Below are 14,092 nucleotides of genomic sequence, written 5' to 3'. Positions count from 1 at the left end.
TATAAACCAAGTTTTCTGTCATTTTGGACTCTTTCAATACAACGAAGTCACATGGGAAATGAGCCATATGGGTGTCTTATGTGACTGAAAAGTCTTTATCACAATTCACGGGAGGATTCACACAGGACACAAGACCTATCTGTGTTCAAAAGGCATAAATGTTTTGGATCCTCTTCAACATTGATCCAGCCTCAGAGGACAACAGGAGAGAAGTCATTTCAGTGTTCTGGAAGTGACAATGGCTTTACAGTAAGCTCTACTTTCCATGTGATTGCACTTGGATGTTTACACTGTGGACATCCCTTGGACAGTGGAGCTTGACGCTAATAGATGTATTGGACATTGTGTAACTTTTATTTGACTAAGTGGTGACATCTTGTGTGGATTTAAGGGTATTGCACTCGTCCATTGTGGATAGGCTACCACACCTACACTTGATTGGCTAATTAGCTGACCACTATTTATATTGAACTCTGTCCCACCCATCCCTAGCTCTGAGTAAACTGGCGTCCTGCCAGTGAAACATGTCAGCTGGTGCGTCATTTGCCCACAGTTCATGGACTGGTCACATCTGTAGTGTTTGCACGACCGCACGGCGGTTCCCTCCTTGCGCCCCCACCTCCAATCTACTACACCGGACGTGACATCAGGCCGCTTCCGACGGTTCTGGCCATCAACCAGGAAGTATCGAAGGAGAGAGTGAAGGGAGAGCGCAGCACGAGGGACGCCATCACCGGCATGGCCGGCTACACTTACACAGAGTGACTGACATCCCCGGATTTTGCTCTTTGGCTGGCATCCGTGACAACTATATGGTAATTAGAAGATCTCTTTCCTTGCCTTGCACTTGTTTACACCTGCCGTTGCCATTACTGGAACTTCATGCTTACTTGAAGGCTGGCTCTGCTGCTCGTTCATAAGCAGGGTGCTATATGATCTCACCATGTTCAACACCAGTCCATTCCCATAAGACACTTGAATGCAGTTTAATCATCTTTTGATGTTCTATATACTTGGGACGTTGCTGGATACGGTTTTTCCACGACATCATTCTAGTCACCAATCATTCATATCTTGGGACTGAGCAATATCGAGTTTCCCCATATCATTATTGGCCCTATGTAATTATTTTCAGCTTCCACTAGCAATCTAGGAGGATGTTTTTCCATGTATTACTGTTTGCTTGTTTTTAAATTGTTTTATTATACCCGATGTGTCACATCTTTTCACATGTATACACCATTTTTCTTATTGGCATATGTTTCATACATTTTCCCTATTTATAGCAGTGGTGCCCTTTGTTGATCTCTTCTGTGGAGGATCCTTTATTCTCTGCATAACCTTGTTATATGACTAGCCCTAGAGATGTGATTTGCAAGCTACATAATTATACTATGAAGGAGCAGATAATGCAATACTTGTTTAACAAACCTTACTTTGATTTTGGTGGTGCCCACTTGTCATTCTATCCAGATTTATCTCAACACGCACTTATGCAAAAAAGGACACTTCACCTTCTTTTAGATACTTTTTGGACCATGGACATATGGTATAGATGGGGCCTTCCTTTCAGGCTTCAGGTGCAGAAAGATGGAAAATGTGCAGAAAGCTTTCTCTTTCAGCTACATTTTGACTCTGTGGACTTTCCAGACTAGTGATATATCAATGATGTTCCCTTGCTTGAAAGCCCCAGACCTTGGCTACTGGCATTCTCTAAAAGGTGCCACTACTGTCATATCGGTGGCTCTGTGGTGAGCACCTCTCTATCAGCATCTTTAGGCTTCAATTGCTGCTTTTCTCTTTTACCTTGGGGTCTGTATAGGTATATCTCTTCTGACTACAACATTTTTGAGGATTCCTTATTGCTCTTGTGGTGACCTATTTTTCTCAGCTTCAAAATTAATACGCTCTGTCCATTCATACTTTTTTTTTATTTACAGGAGCTCCTGCAATGGGTTGGCAGGACTTGACATTACATGGTTTATAGGTGAGACCACTTTAAAACACCTCTGTGTCCATTTCTTTTTTTTAACAAAAATGAATGTAACAGGATTGTGAAAATAATCATAACAATCCTTAGCTTCAGAAGATTCATGTTAAGCAAGATAAAATGCAATGAACTGAGGGTAAGCGAGGAAGGGGGATGGGGAGGGAGGGAATTGGGAGAGAGGATGAAGGGGGAGAGGGGAAGAGGGGTGAGATGCGGAGGGGGGGAGGGTATAGACCCCAACACGACCAAATTGACTGCAGAAATAGTTAGCAAATCAGATAAAACAACAGCAAGAAAAAGTAAGCAAGTAAAGGGTAAAGATAGACTTCCGTTCCTTCAACACCTGTGCCCTTGGGTAAAATTACATTGGGACCAATAGAATAGAGTATTTTGGGGGTAATAAGTGGGGGTTAAAGTAGAAGGGCAGTTACTTTGCTTGATGATCTGATGAGGAGATATGACCGTGTAGATGCACAGTGCCCGTACATGACCACCAAGTGCCTTTTGTGGAGGTGTCAGAGGTATCTGCAGGATAGTTGCAAAATTATCTTGAGATCAGGATTCAAAAGAAGGCTCAATGGCCAGTAGAGATGTCCCAAACTATTCGCCGGTGAACATTTCACGGCGAACATCGCTTGTTCGCGTTCGCCGCGGCGGGCGAACATATGCGATGTTCGGTCCGCCCCCTATACATCATCAATATGCAAACTTTGACCCTGTACCTCACAGTCAGCAGACACATTCCGGCCAATCAGCATACCCTCCCTCCCAGACCCTCCCACCTCCTATAAAAAAAGCAAGGACAGCATCCATCTTAGATTCATTCTGAAGCTGCAGTGTTAGTTAGAGCAGGGAGAGTGCTGCTGCTGAAATAATAGGGAAATCGTTAGCTAGGCCAGTGTTCTGTGTCCACTCCTGCTGTAAGGACAGCATCCGGACAGCACCCCAAAAAGCCCTTTTTAGGGCTGGTACATCAGTCTGCTTTTATTTATTTTTTTATAAATATATATTGCAGTTGCCTGCCCGTGTGTGAGAGGCCACAGGCCCACAGACTGTACTGTGTGCACACCACTCATATTGGGTGACACAGTACCTTGCAGATAAAAAAGTCATTTATTTTTTTCTCTTTAACCCTCCTCTTATGTTAGCTTTCTGTTACTATCCATTATGTTAACGGTCGCTTTTGACCCGTGTCTTAAATCAGCCATAAAATACCCTCTGAACAATTATTTATCATCCAATTTGTTTCTTACCTCTTGGTTACCTTGTTAGGCTTCTTTATCCTTGAAAAGATTGGTTTTAATATTTTTGGTTTGACCCCTTAGACCTTTCTTTTGATAGCATACCTCTCATTTTCAAATTTAAAAAAAGGTAAAATAAAGTCAGCAACTCTGAAATGTATTGGTCCTATGTTTCTTCACTTTATTTAGAGAAGCAGACAAGCAGACAAAGAGATAGGCCCCTCCCTAACTACAGCTCACAGGGTTGAGAGGTGATTGGCTGTCAGTGTTACTAAGCAGAGAGAGTGTTTATGATTTCAGTTTTGGCACTTATTAGTGTCCTAAAGTCCTATATTATAACTGGGTCAGAATTGACCCTAACACCATAAACGTCTTAATTTTCACCACAGTATTTTATAATTTAGTGAAAAGGATTCTTTTTCTATTACATTGTTTAAATAGAGGTTCCTGACAAAGTAAAAAAATCTTGATGCAATAAACAAACTTATGTGATACTTTTAGACATTCAAAACCTGAAAACGGGTCGGTTCTGACCCTAACATAAGAGGAGGGTTAATATAATTGCAGTTGCCTGCCAGTGAGTGTCAGGCCCACAGACTGTACTGTGCCCACTGCCCACCACTCATATAGGGTGGCACAGCACCTTGCAGATAAAAAATTCATTTAATTTTTCCTCTGTAATATAATTGCAGTTGCCTGCCAGTGAGTGTCAGGTCCACAGACTGTACTGTGCCCACTGCCCACCACTCATATAGGGTGGCACAGCACCTTGCAGATAAAAAATGCATTTTATTTTTCCTCTGTAATATAATTGCAGTTGCCTGCCAGTGAGTGTCAGGTCCACAGACTGTACTGTGCCCACTGCCCACCACTCATATAGGGTGGCACAGCACCTTGCAGATAAAAAATGCATTTTATTTTTCCTCTGTAATATAATTGCAGTTGCCTGCCAGTGAGTGTCAGGTGCACAGACTGTACTATGCCCACTGCCCACCACTCATATAGGATGGTACAGTACCTTGCAGATAAAAAAATAATTTAATTTCTCCTCTGTAATATAATTGCAGTTGCCTGCCAGTGATTGTCAGGCCCACAGACTGTACTGTGCCCACTGCCCACCACTCATATAGGGTGGCACAGCACCTTGCAGATAAAAAATGAATTACATTTTTCCTCTGTAATATAATTGCAGTTGCCTGCCAGTGAGTGTCAGGCCCAAAGACTGTACTGTGCCCACTGCCCACCACTCATATAGGGTGGCACAGCCACTTGCAGATAAAAAATTAATTAAATTTTACCTCTGTAATATAATTGCAGTTGCCTGCCAGTGAGTGTCAGGCCCAAAGACTGTACTGTCCCCACTGTCCACCACTCATATCGGGTGGCACAGCACCTTGCAGATAAAAAAATGATTTATTTTTTCCTCTGTAATATAATTGCAGTTGCCTGCCAGTGAATGTCAGGTCCACAGACTGTACTGTGCCCACTGCCCACCACTCATATAGGGTGGCACAGCACCTTGCAGATAAAAAATTCATTAACTTTTTCCTCTGTAATATAATTTCAGTTGCCTGCCAGTGAGTTTTAGGTCCACAGACTGTACTGTGCCCACTGCCCACCACTCACATAGGGTGGCACAGTACCTTGCACGCATAGTACCACTAATCTAAAAAAAATGACAGGCAGAGGCAGGCCACCCCTCAGGGGGCGTCATTGTCCTGGTTCTGTGATTTCCTTTGGCCCTAGAATAATGCCCAGTGTTCAGAGGCCACGTACCCTGAACTCGAAAAATTCTGAGGACATAGTTGACTGGCTTACACAGGACACTCAATCTTCTACAGCTTCCGCTCGAAACCTTGACGCACCATCCTCCTCCAGCTCAGCTTTGGGCACCTCTCAAGCTACCACTCGCCCGCCCGCCGCCACCACCAACACTAGCACCACAGCCGCTTCACTTGATCTGTTAGAGGAGTTATTTACACATCAGTTGGAAGAAATTAGTGATGCGCAACCATAAGTGCCAGAGTATGTAGATAACAGGGATATGTCTCAGTCAGGCAGCATTACACACATGGACGTATGGTGTGACAATGATGATGTTGTACCCGCTGCTGCTTTCTTTGCTGAGTTTTCAAATACAAGTGAAGCGGTTGATGATGACGATGTGTCCGTGGATGTCACGTGGGTGCCCCGCTCGAAGAGAAGAAGAACAGGGGGAAAGTTCAGATGGGAAGACAGAGAGGAGGAGGAGATGAGTTGGAAGCAGGTGGAGGTCGTCGCAAGGAGCTAGTGGCACAGTCAGTCATGTATCGGCACCCGGGGTCAGCCAACACCCACTTAGGTAAAACTGCTTTGCGAAGGCACATGATCTCACATTGCAAACGCCTATGGGATCAACACTATTGATGTACAACGGCCAAAATTATTTTTCACAAAAGGCAATCCCCAACCTGTACTCTATTGTGGAAAAGGAAGTCATGGCATTTCTGGCACACAGTGTTGGGGCAAGGGTCCATCTGACCACTGATACTTGGTCTGCAATGCATGGTCAGGGCAGGTATATCACGTACACTGCACATTGGGTAAACCTGCTGAATGGGTGGCTCTGCAGAGGAGTTGGTGACACCGCCACGACTTGCAGGCAGGCCTGCTGCCACCTCCTCCTACTCCATCCTCTTCGCTAACCTCCTCAGCTGAGTCCTCTTCTGCTGCTGCGTCTTGCTTCACATCAACTGCACCCCCCCCCAGCTCCCCAGGGGCTATTCCACATCCCGGATACGACAGTGTCACGCCGTCTTGGGGTTGACTTGCAAGCAGAGAGTCACACCGGACCAGCACTCCTGTCCGCCCTAAACGCACAGATGGATCAGTGGCTGACCCCGCACCAACTGGAGATTGGCAGTTGGCAAAGTTGTGTGTGACAACGGAAGCAATTTGTTGGCGGCGTTGAATTTGGGCAAGTTGAAACATGTGCCATGCATGGCACATGTGTTGAATCTGATCGTACAACGCTTTGTGCATAAGTACCCAGGCTTACAGGACGTCCTCAAGCAGGCCAGGAAGGTGTGAGGCCATTTCAGGCGTTCCTACACGGCCATGGCGCACTTTTCCGATATTCAGCGGCGAAACAACATGCCAGTGAGGCGCTTGATTTGCAACAGCCCGACACATTGGAATTCAACACTCCTAATGTTCGACCGCCTGCTCCAACAAGAAAAAGCCGTCAACGAGTATTTGTATGACCGGGGTGCTAGGACAGCCTCTGCGGAGCTGGGTATTTTTTTGCCACGCTACTGGACGCTCATGCGCAATGCCTGTAGGCTCATGCGTCCTTTTGAGGAGGTGACTAACCTAGTCAGTCGCACCGAAGGCACCATTAGCTACATCATCCCATTTGTTTTCTTCCTGGAGCATGCCCTGGGATAAGTGCTGGATCAGGCCGTAGATGAGCGTGAAGAGGAAGAGTTGTGGTCACCATCACCACCAGAAACAGCCTTATCATCATCGCTTGCTGGACCTGCGGCAACGCTGGAAGAGGAGTCAGAGGAGGAATGCGGCTTTGAAGAGGAGGAAGACCAACCACAGCAGGCATCCCAGGGTGCTCGTTGTCACCTATCTGGTGCCCGTGATGTTGTACGTGGCTGGGGGGAAGAACAGACCTTCAATGAGATCAGTGAGGACGAGGAATGGGACATGAGTAGCTCGGCATCCAACCTTGTGCGAATGGGGTCTTTCATGCTGTCATGCCTGTTGAGGGACCCTCGTATAAAAAGGCTGAAGGAGAATGACCTGTACTGGGTGACCATGCTACTAGACCCCCGGTATAAGCAGAAAGTGTCTGAAATGTTACCAAATTACCGGCAGCAGTTCCAAAACAAGTTAAAAAGAACGCTTTACACAGCGTATAGGGGGGATGTCACAGCACAACGGGAATCTAACAGGGGAAGAGGTGAAAGAAATCCTCCTCCTACCACGACCATGCTGGCAAGGACAGGACGCTTTACAGACATGCTGTTGATGGAGGACATGCAGAACTTTTTTAAGTCCTACGCATCACCACAGCCCTTCGGGGTCCACCCTCAGAGAATGACTCGACCGACAGGTAGCAGACTACCTCGCCTTAACTGCAGATATCGACATTCTGAGTAGCGATAAACTCCTTGACTACTGGGTGTGCAGGCTTGACCTGTGGCCTGAGCTATCACAATTTGCTTTAGAACTTCTGGCCTGCCCCGCTTCAAGTGTCCTGTCAGAAAGCGCAGCAGGAGGTATTGTCACTGAGAAGAGAAGTCGCCTAGGTCAAAAAAGTCTAGATTACCTCACCTTTATTAAGATGAATGAGGCATGAATCCCGAATGGACTGACAGTGGGGGATGCATTTGACTAAAAAAGGCCTGATGAGATGCCTTGGGCTAAAAATGTTCCACACGCTGCTGTATTTAATTTCTGCATGCCGGATGACTTGCGTGACTTCTCTGCAATGTTTTAGTGCACTTTCTGCCTGTAAAACATGAATTTTTCCGGTCACTGCTACAGCAGTGGCTGCAACAATACCTCGTTTTTCAGGCATGTGTACATGCCTAATTTTTATAGCCTCTGGTGCTGCACTGTGGCTGCAAAAACAACAACAACGACATACATGTGTCAATTCCCCTTCATGATCGTTACCTTGTTGTGGTGAAGGGGCTTGCGTATCACAATGAAGCGATCACCTCTATGAGTGTGTTGGCAATGTTGGCACACCCCAGATGATAAGGTCATTGCTTCATTGTGAACAGATCAAAAGTGATCGGCTGGATAATTTTTCATAGAAAAAACATTCATTTTCTTTGTGATCATCTAAGGTGATCATTAAAGCCTACTAGGCCAACAATGGGCCCACACTGCAGAATCATTGTTTTCTGGGTCACTTAACTGTCACTGAACTACCTCAGCATGACCATAGGCTTTGAAAAACCGCCATCGCCTGCAATCTCCCAAACCTGCGCACGAGCACAGTCATCACTACACCAAGATTGACGCATAGAGGTATAAAATGTATGTCAACTATTGACAACTCTTTGCGGTTGTCTAAAATCTATTCGATACATGTCCCCTGATAGGGGACGTAGCAGGGATTAAACTGATAAGAATAGTACTACTTAACACACCACTCATATAGGATGGCACAGTACATTGCAAGGCGCACACGCCGTGCCCCAAATTGCAAGTAAGAGGACCGACCAACCATCTTTTTCCATCTCCCGGTTCCTAAAATCTATTCCATACACCGGCCCCTGATAGGGGACAAAACAGAGATTAAACTGGTAAGAATAAAACTGCTTAACACACCACTCATATAGGATGGCACAGTAAATTGCAAGGCGCACGCGCAGTGCCCCAAATTGGAAGTAAGAGGACCGACCAACCATCTTTTTCCATCTCCTGGTTCCTAAAATCTATTCCATACACCGGCCCCTGATAGGGGACAAAACAGAGATTAAACTGGTAAGAATAGTACTACTTAACACACCACTCATACAGGATGGCACAGTACATTGCACGGCGCACGCGCAGTGCCCCAAATTGGAGGTAAGAGGACCGACCAACCATCTTTTTGCATCTCCCGATTCCTAAAATCTATTCCATACACCGGCCCCTGATAGGGGACGTAACGGGGATTAAACTGATAAGAATAGTACTACTTAACACACCACTCATGTAGGATGGCACAGTACATTGCACTGCGCACGCGCAGTGCCCCAAATTGGAAGTGAAAGGACCAACCAACCACCTTTTTCCATCTCCTGGTTCCTGAAATATATTCCATACACCGGCCCCTGATAGGGAACAAAACAGAGATTAAACTGGTAAGAACAGATTTTTTTAGTTTAAAAAAAAGAGGACAGCCTCTGCGGAGCTGGGTATTTTTTGTCCGCGTTACTGAACCCTCATGCACAATGGCTGTAGGCTCATGCGTCCTTTTGCGGAGGTGACAAACCTGGTCAGTCAAACCCAAGGCAACATCATCGACCTCATCCCATATGCGTTTTTTCTGGAGCGTGCCCTGCGAAGAGTGCTGGATCAGGCCGTAGATGAGCATGAAGAGGAAGAGTTGTGGTCACCATCACCACCAGAAGCAGCATTGTTGTCGTCGATTGCTGGACCTGCGGCAGTGAGAGAGGAGTCTGAAGAAGAGGAGTCAGAGGAGGAATGTGGCTTTGAGAAGGAGGAAGACCAACCACAGCAGGCGTCCCAGGGGGCTTATTGTCACCTTTCGAGGACCCTTGGTGTTGTATGTAGCTGGGTGGAGGAAGAGACCTTCAATGACGTCAGTGAGGAACGGGACATGGCTAGCTTGGTATCTAACCTTGCGGTTGTGCAAATGGACTGTTTGTGGTTGTTTGCAGTGCGTTAAACAGGGAGTTTGGTCTGTCAGAGTTTGGTCTGTCACTGTGAAGCAGGCATAACCCTTACACTACCTGATCGATACAATATCATACCTGATCGTATACACACACTGGATGTTTTAAAGTACGTTATTCCAAACAATTTAGGAATGTTAGGTGATTTATGCCCTTTATGGATTAAAACCCGACTCTGCGTCAACTATGTAATTTTCCATGGGAGTTTTGCCATGGATCCCCCTCCGGCATGTTTCTATTGTGTCCAGAAAGAGTCCCTGTGGGTTTCAAAATTTGGCTGCCTATTGAAGTCTATGGCGGTTCGCCTGGTTCGCCCGTTCGCGAACATTTGCGGAAGTTCGCGTTCGCCGTTCGCGAACTGAAAATTTTATGTTTGCGACATCTCTAATGGCCAGTAGGCATGAGGCGAGGTGGTGAAGGGTTAGGAGGTCCATAGAGGGACTTCCAGTGTGTGAATTAGATAAATAAGCAGACCATCTATGGTCAAATTTGGTGTTGGTGAGTTAGCAGTCTTGATATTCAGAGCCTCTTTGGCGTACAGTTCTTGTAGTCCCAATTTCACTTCCTTCAATGAAGGGGGAACAGATTGAATACATTTGGTGAGAATGGCTCTCCTGGCTATCATATAGCAGGTTGTCAGCCAAGATTTATGGGCCGTGATGACCGGGCATTGCTCTCTAGGGCATGTTTCAAGCACTACATCAAAATTCCCAAAAAGGAGGAGGTATGGCTTACCATGAGGGGTCAAGCCCGTAACAGAAGCAGAATATGTTTCTACTGTATTCCAGAAGGTGTAAATTGGAGGACAAAACCAAAGTCTGTGAGCTAGAGAAGGCTTGGACAGAGTGGGCAACAAGTTGAGGAGAGTTGTGAGCCATTGCATGTGTATGGAACATAACTGCGGTGCATAATTTTGTACTGTTGTTCTCTCCAGAACTCATTGGTTCATTGGTTATGAACTTATGGGTGGTCAGGTAACCAGATAGTAGCAAGTTGCATGCATTAGGGTTTGGGAAGTCTTTGTCCCAGGGGGTATAAGGGAAAGAGGAGTTGCAGAGTGAGGAAAAGGATAGGAGCCTTCTGTAAATGTCCGATATTTTGTGTAGGCCTAGGTCAAGAAGCATGAATATTAAAGTCCATTTGAAGCGTGTAAGCCTATGAGGACAAGACTTAGCAGCAAATCTGACAGCTTGAAGTATGCCAAGAGTATGACCTTTAGGTAGCTGAAAGTGACTCAAGACCTTAGATGTAGGTAAGGGTATTCCCGACTCCCGATCAAAGAGTTGTACAAAACTGTGAAGACCAAAATCCTGCAAGGTATTGAATGGAAAGTGATGGAGCACCTACGGGAATAGGGGATGGCCCCTGATGGATAGGTAGGATGTCATTGCCGGAGAGGCATGTCGTTTCCGAAAGATTTCTCTCCAAGTAATATTGGTGTCCCGGAGGAGAACGTTATTCTTATGGTGATTTGGGTAGGCTCTGTGGGGACAGTGCAGAAAGGCCGCTAGATCATAAGGGGCTAAATGCTGAGATTCTAAGTTATAATTTGAATACCTAGAAGTTTTGCCAATCCAGCCCCATTCTGAGTATACATGCAAGATTATAGAGGCAGGAGTTTGGGAGAGCAACCCCGCCCTCCCTCCTCGGCAGATATAATTTCTGTAAAGCTGTGCCCGGTCTCCTACCCTTACAAAGAAAGACAGAAACTGATTTATTTAGTCGTTGAATGTCTTTATGTTTAAGCAGCAGTGGTATAGTTTGGAGAGGGTAGAGAAGCTTGGGGAAGCCCACCATCTTATATAAATGACATCTGCCAAAGAGGGAGAGGGGGAGTCCCGCCCAAGTATCCAATGCTAATATAATTTTAGCTATAGTGGGAGAAAAATTAAGGTGATAAATTGACGAAGGGGTTAGACCGATCCTGATCCCTAAGTATGTGATAAAGTCTTTGGCAACAGCGAAAAGTGGTGTAAAGGGCCATGGGTTATGTGTGGTATGATGGAGGGGCAAGATTTCGCTTTTAGCTAAATTCATTTTAAGTCCTGAGCATAATCGGAATTCCTCAAAGATGTGGTGTATCAATTTGGAGTCATTAGGCGGATTTGATGTAAAGATCAGTATGTCATCCACAAAAAGTGCTATACGTAAATCTGATTCGCCAACAGGGATGCCTTGTAAGTCAGGGTGTTGCAAAATGAATCTGGCTAGGGGTTCTAGAGCTAGATGGAACAGGAGTGGAGATAGTGGGCAACCCTGCCTGGTGCCTCGGTGAAGTGTGAATGGGGCCGAGATGTGTCCATTAAACATAATATTCGCCGTTGGGTTCGTGTACATCGATTTGATAAGGTGGATAAATGGGCCCCGGAACCCAAAACGTTGCAGGGTCAATTGAAGCCAGCCAATATCCACCCTATCAAAGGCTTTTTCCGCATCAAGATAATTGCCATGTCAGCGGATCGGTGTTGTTGGGACATTTCCAGAGCCAAAAGAACCTATCGGATATTAGCGGCAGCAGATCAGAGCAGTGAAGCCCGCTTGGGTAGGGTGGATGAGGGTTGGCATTATCAGAGCTAGCCGAGTAGCTATGATTTTAGAAAGGATCTTACCGTCCAAATTTAGAAGGGAAATGAGACGATAGGAGCCCGGTTCAGTAGGGTCCTTCCCTAGTTTTGGAATCAACTTAACATGTGCCTGAAGGCCAGTCGAGAAGTAGGAATGACCATCAAGGATGTGTTGGTAAAGTGTTTGAAGTGTCGGAGCAATAGTATCTGCCGAGGCTTTGTAGAAGTCAGAAGAGAATCCATCAGGGCCTGGTGCTTTCCCTGGGGGTAAATTAGCTATGGTTTTTGTGATTTCCTCAAGTTGTATCGGGGCATAAAGTGCAGTAAGAAAGTGTTCGTCAATAGTGGGTAATTGTATCTTGTCTAAACAGGAGACTGTGACCTGTTCGTCACGATGTTCGGCACTGTAGAGGTCAGTATAGAAATGAGCAAGAATGTCTGAGATTTCCGTAGGTGAAGTGGTGGTCGCCCCCTTGTCAGTTTTTAGTGCCGCGATGTGTGTGGGAGTGAAGGGACCTTTACATAATTTGGCTAGCAATTTGCCCAGCTTATTGCCAAATTTGTGGTATGTCAGATCCTGTATAGAGGAATACATTCTCTCCTGCGCGGCCGCCCAAGCGTCAAAAGCCGCTTTTACTTCTTGCCAGTTCTGCCTGTTAGAGTGGTTATTCAACTGTGATAGCTCCAACTTAGCCGATCACAATTTTGTACTGGCCTCTGCATAAGCCTTCCTAATGGTTTTCTTTCGGCCAGCGGCATAGGAGAGGATCCTACCTCGCAATACAGCTTTCCCCATTTCCCAAAAGAGGGTAGGGTCAGAGGCATGGGATGAATTGGTTTCTGAAAATTCCCGCCACGTTGTGTCCAATTATAGAAACCAGATGGGGGCCCTGAGCCAAAAAGGACGGAAATCTCCAGCCACTTGCTGACGCTTTAGGAGAAAGATCCAGAAGTGACAGCGAGATCACAGAGTCAATGATCATGGGTTGTAGTAAGGAGTTGTTAAAAAAATAATCAATTTGAGAAAGGGAGTTGTGGGGGTTAGAAAAAAAAGAGAATTCTCTACCCTCAGGGTGCATTAAGCGCCAGATATCGTTCAATTAGAGATTGTCAAAAAAGTGGGACAAGTGAGTCGGACCCGGTGAGGAACAAGAGGGTGCAGTCGTGGGCGGGCGTGATCTATCTTCCCTAGCGTCCATTACTGAATTAAAGTCTCCAGCTAAAACTAGTGGAATGTGGATAAATGGAGCCGAATGTGTTGCCAGGGACTGAAAATATTGTTTTGTGGGGGAATTAGGAGCATAAGTTGTGGCAATCACCCATTCCCTGTGTCCGAGGGAAAGTGTAACTGCCAAGAACAGTCCGTCTGTGTCAGGTAATTTTGTAGGGCATGTGTTTATGTATAAGGATCATGACTCTGGCTTTACCTTTAATGGCAGGAGAGCCCAGTACTTGGCCTACCCATAACCTACGCATTCTCATGAAGTCTTGTTCAGAGAGATGTGTCTCTTGTAACACAGCTATGTCGGCTTTCAATCGTCTTAGATGACGAAGAACTGCCATGCGTTTATTAGGGTAATGAAGACCCTTAATGTTTCAGGATATTATCTGGATCATTTAGGTATGTCAGTGATTGATAAAAAAGCAGATAATGTACGTTCTAGTGTAATTGTGTGCAGAGATTTGTCACAGTAAGGCTCATGGGGTAATGTGGAGCAATAAGAGGTTGTGTCACGGAATGGAGAGGATGAGGGGGGTGAAGGGCGGAGTGGCAAGACTTGTGCATGTAAAACAACTAAACAAAATTCCAAAACCCGACACTTGCGTGTCCATGGGAGCAAGTACTTCACTTCTTCCCACATGTGATCTACCGCCTACTACGGCGCTACTGGG

The sequence above is a fragment of the Pelophylax lessonae genome (assembly GCF_965119305.1).
Source record: "Pelophylax lessonae genome assembly, chromosome: 2".
Lineage (NCBI taxonomy): Eukaryota > Metazoa > Chordata > Amphibia > Anura > Ranidae > Pelophylax > Pelophylax lessonae.
This window is presented reverse-complemented; position numbering follows the sequence as displayed.